This window comes from Tachysurus fulvidraco, chromosome 12 (assembly GCF_022655615.1).
Source record: "Tachysurus fulvidraco isolate hzauxx_2018 chromosome 12, HZAU_PFXX_2.0, whole genome shotgun sequence".
Classification (NCBI taxonomy): Eukaryota; Metazoa; Chordata; class Actinopteri; order Siluriformes; family Bagridae; genus Tachysurus; species Tachysurus fulvidraco.
Window position 1 is genome coordinate 25615985 of NC_062529.1, and position 5987 is coordinate 25621971.

The window sequence follows — 5987 nt, forward strand, 5'->3', positions numbered from 1 at the left end:
TAGTAAAGTAAACACTACACATTAGTAAACACTCCACATTAGTAAACACTCCACATTAGTAAACACTCCATATTAGTAAACACTCCACATTAGTAACGTAAACACTACATATTAGTAAAGTAAACACTCCACATTAGTAACGTAAACACTACATATTAGTAAAGTAAACACTCCACTTTAGTAAAGTAAACACTACACATTAGTAAAGTAAACACTCCACATTAGTAAACACTACACATTAGTAACGTAAACACTACATATTAGTAAAGTAAACACTCCACATTAGTAAACACTCCACATTAGTAAACACTACACATTAGTAAACACTACACATTAGTAAAGTAAACACTACACATTAGTAAACACTACACATTAGTAAAGTAAACACTACACATTAGTAAACACTACACATTAGTAAAGTAAACACTCCACATTAGTAAAGTAAACACTCCACATTAGTAAACACTCCACATTAGTAGAGTAAACACTACACATTAGTAAACACTACACATTAGTAAAGTAAACACTACACATTAGTAAAGTAAAAACTCCACATTAGTAAAGTAAACACTACACATTAGTAAAGTAAACACTACACATTAGTAAAGTAAAAACTCCACATTAGTAAACACTACACATTAGTAAACACCACACATTAGTAAACACTACACAGTAGTAAACACTCCACATTAGTAAACACTACACATTAGTAAAGTAAACACTACACATTAGTAAAGTAAACACTACACATTAGTAAAGTAAACACTACACATTAGTAAACACTACACATTAGTAAAGTAAACACTACACATTAGTATAGTAAACACTCCACATTAGTAAACACTACACATTAGTAAAGTAAACACTCCACATTAGGAAACACTCCACATTAGTAAACACTACACATTAGTAAACACTCCACATTAGTAAAGTAAACACTACACATTAGTAAACACTACACATTAGTAAACACTCCACATTAGTAAACACTACACATTAGTAAAGTAAACACTACACATTAGTAAACACTACACATTAGTATAGTAAACACTCCACATTAGTAAACACTACACATTAGTAAAGTAAACACTACACATTAGTAAACACTACACATTAGTATAGTAAACACTCCACATTAGTAAACACTCCACATTAGTAAAGTAAACACTACACATTAGTAAACACTCCACATTAGTAAACACTACACATTAGTAAAGTAAACACTCCACATTAGTAAACACTACACATTAGTAAAGTAAACACTCCACATTAGTAAACACTACACATTAGTATAGTAAACACTCCACATTAGTAAACACTACACATTAGTAAAGTAAACACTACACATTAGTAAACACTACACATTAGTAAAGTAAACACTACACATTAGTAAAGTAAACACTACACATTAGTAAAGTAAACACTACACATTAGTAAAGTAAACACTACACATTAGTAAAGTAAACACTACACATTAGTAAACACTACACATTAGTAAAGTAAACACTACACATTAGTAAAGTAAACACTACACATTAGTAAACACTACACATTAGTAAACACTACACATTAGTAAAGTAAACACTACATATTAGTAAAGTAAACACTACACATTAGTAAAAACACTACACATTACTAAACACTACACATTAGTGTGCAGGACTTTGCAAACACCTCAGTTGTAATACAATAAAACAATAATAATAAATGAAGTTTATTGTGATCCTGAGGTAAACTGTTAGCATTAGCATTACCTGTTAGCATTAGTCGTGTAAACACAGTGACATTAATCAGTGTAGAAACAGTGAGAAGTTTATAATAGCGACTTTAAAGCTCAGTGTGTGTGTGTGTGTGTGTGTGTGTGTGTGTGTGTGTGTGTATATAACAGTGACTTTAAAGCTCAGTGTTTTTGTGTGAGTGTGTGTGTATAACAGTGACTTAAAAACAGTGACTTAAAAACAGTGACTTAAAAATTCTGTCTGTGTGTGTGTGTGTGTGTGTGTGTGTGTGTGTGTGTGTGTGTGTGTGTGTGTGTGTGTGTGTGTGTGTGTGTGTGTGTGTGTGTGTGTGTGTGTGTATAACAGTGTCTTTAAAGCTCAGTGTCTCACCTCAGGCCTGCTGCTCGGTGTTAACCGGCTAATCCGCTCCAACACACCCGCCGCTCTACAGCTCAATATTATATAAAGTAAATCTACACAACTCACACTAATAAAACCAGCGCATATTACATATGATTATATTTCATTATAATTATTTATTATCTGTTTATAAGCTGCATCCGCTCCACTATGACGCGCCATGAAAAATAATCCCCGCCTCTTCCGGACTCACGACTGACTAACCGGATAAACGTCATCCCAAAACGCTACTTTCAGATTATTAATTACAACTGAAAAATTAAATCATCTAAATAATAAATCGATTCGTTTCGTTTATTTGACAAATCACAAATTTATTAAATTATAAAAATTACTTTTGATGTAGTCACGTTTGCCTTGTGGCGATTGGCTGAGAGATGAAACAGTACCCGGATAAAACTGCGGCGTGTGATTGGTTAAATGACTCTGTTGCTTTATTGGATATGTAGTTCTTTATAACAGACTACAAAATAATCCCCTGCTTTACATTTTACAGTCAGTATTATAAAATGTCAGTAACATTGTTTTTAATTCTTACATTTTTACAGTTTTTACAGCTTACAGTTGTTGCTTCTCGACTTCATATTCATTTTTCTGGCAATAATATATATAAACAATTCCAATCTGGTTTTCACCCATTTCTTAGCACTGAAACGGTTCTATTAAAAATTACAAATGATTTGTTTATAGCAGCTGATTCTGGTCTACTATCCGTCCTCCTGCCGCTTGATCTGAGCGCAGCTTTTGGTACAATTTCCCACAATATTCTTTTAGACAGGTTTTCCACTATTGGCATCACCAACACACCTTTGAAATGGTTTCATTCATATCTCTCCAGGGCTCTCCAGTTTTGAAGACAGGCAAGAGGGACATTTCCAACCCCCAGCAAACCCCCCACCCCAAAATCCTGTTTCACCGGGATCACTGAACACATTTTAACCAAATACTAAGTATTTGTTCGATTTCCAAATACTACTTGCATTAATGTGTGTGTTTGTTTGTGTGTGTGTGTGTGTGTGTGTGTGTGTGTGTGTGTGTGTGTGTGTGTGTGTGTGTGTGTGTGTGTGTGTGAGTGAGAGAGAGAGAGAGAGAGAGAGAGAGAGAGAGAGAGAGAGAGAGAGATATTATGACTGGTGGTGTTTATTGTAAGTGTTTGTTGCCTTTTTAGACTCCTTTATCATGTATAATGTTGCTCCCATATAAAACAGTCCAGCACAAGCCCAGACATTTTTAGGGTCATGATTGAGGACAATGTCCCGTCCAGAGACAAGCTGTTTCCTGTTGAGCTTTTGTTCAAACCCACCATCGTAAATACCCTCACTAATGAATATGTATATTTTTTTTCATTGCTTGTTGCATTAAATTTTACCAAGTTACAATAGTGCTATTTTCTGATTTTTTTGATTGGTTGATAAGTGTCAGGCTCAACTAAGAACTCCAGGGGAGACGCACTTTATTCCTGTCCGGTTCCATAGAGACAGCGGTGCGACTGATACATTTTGGCCGCTGCAGCTTATTAAATATATGATAAATAGTCAAAACGTTTTCTGTGTGAGAAATACGATGTGTGGCAGGAGAGCATGAGAAAAGACCCAAATGTGTGACTGTCACTCACAATGCGTGACTCTGATCGCACAGTTTGTTCAACTAAAATCATTCACCTCTTCGGTAGTTTCCGTTACCACTGGTGTACCCCAGGGCTCTGTCCTGGGCCCCTTGTTATTTATTAATTACCTTTTACCCCTTGGACATATTTTCCATAAACATTAGGTTAAGTTTCATCGCTATGCTGCTGACACCCAGCTCTACCTTTCTACGAAACCACATTCCAAACTCCCACCATCTGCTCTTACTGATTGTCTCATCGACATAAAATCATGGTTTTCTGCAAACTTTCTTAAACTACATAGTAATAAAGCAGAATTTCTCATTATAGACACAAAATCTGTGCTTAACAAATTTTAAAATTTTCTTATTTCCATTGATGAATCTCTCATAGCTCCCTCATCTCAGGTTAAGAGTCTTGGTGTCATCTTTGATGGTAAACTTTTTTTACTTGTAAATAATGTTACTCGGGCTGCATACTTTCACCTTCGAAATATCAATAGGCTTCGTTCCTTTCTCACGACTCAATCAACCACCACTATTATCCACAGTCTAGTAACCTGCGGGCTTGATTATTGTAAGTCCCTTCTTATTGGGCTTCCTCACAAACCCTTCATAATCTGCAACTCCTTCAAAATTCTTCTGCCCGCATTATCACTCATACTTCCTCTATCCATCATATTACACCTGTTCTGGAACAGCTACAGTGGCTTCCCATTATTTTCCGTATAATGTATAAAACTCTTCTAACATTTAAAGCTATCCACAATCTTGCACCTTCCTATCTTCTCGATCTTCTCCATACTCCAACATTAACTCGCACTCTTAGATCCTCCTCTTCCACTCATTCCGTTGTACCCTCTGTCCGTCTTGTAAGTATGGGGAAAAGAGCTATCAAGTCGGGTCCCTGAGTCTCTGAGTCATTTAACTATGTCTGAGTCAAGACTCGAGTCATGAATGTCAAGTCAAAGTCAAGTCGAGTCTTTTTTAATATTTGTCACAAGCAAGTCTCAAGTCTCAAATTTTGTGACTTAGTCATATGACTCGAGTCCCCCATCTCTGCTCTGACTTATTATCATCATTCTAATGTTATTACGGTTATTTGTAACCCTAACTTTAATGTCATATTACTTAAGGAAATTCAGATAATTCTAATTAAAATTATATTTTTTTGCTCCTTTTGTCATATTTACTTTGATGCACTTGGAGCTGCTTTGAAATGAAATAAAGAATCTAAAAGAAAAGAGCTTTTAACGAGCAATTCATGTGATGTTGCCAGTTCTGGTTATGACCGCTAGATGGCTGCTGTCTGTAAAACTACTTTACTGTCCACAGTAGGATTTGTGATTTGGTAACAGAACTAAAAAGCTCAGTGTTGGTATTAATGCCTCAATAATGCCTATAATAAATATTAATAGTAATAAGTGACACACACAGTGTCACTTTATATATCAAACATCTGCTATAATTCTGTAAAATCCATCAGAAAACAACAGAATCGAATCACAACAAAAAAATACAAATAACAGATCAAATGAAATTTCTATTTTTCTGTAATTCTATTTTTTCATGAAACTCTTGTTGATTTGTCTTGTAAGACAGAACATTGTCTCTGATTAATTATACTTAACCATCATCTGTTAGTCTTATTCACCTGGAGCTTTAAACACATATACAAGAATAAACAAAAGGATTCTGTGGCAAAAACAAACAAACAATGAACACATTTTTAGATAGTTCAAGAATGTCTGGTCTTACTGTAGCAAGAATATAATATAATATAAATAATATAATATAATATAATATATATAATATAATATAATATAATATAATATAATATATGTTAGGCGAAGTGATGGAGGCGAAAGCCGAAGCAACAGCAAACAGAGTTTAATGAACAGGAAGGCAGAGAAAACACACTGCACTGAAAACAATAACGGACACTGGAGTGGAGTGAATGCAGTGCTTATATAGGCAATGTAATGAGGAGCAGGAGATCAGTACGTTGGCGATGAGCTCTGAGCGGGTGGGGCTTACACGGGAGAAGAAGCAGGGTGCTCCCTGACACCACCCCTTCCCCAGGGGCGGCACCAGACGCCCTGACCCCGGCGACGAGGCCAGCTACTCTCGCCCAGGGGCGCCGAGCAGCGTGGATGTGAAGCATGGAACTCCACCAGCAGCACCAGATCCAGCACATTTCGCTGAGCCACCCATGACCACTCTTCTGGACTATACCCTCCCAGT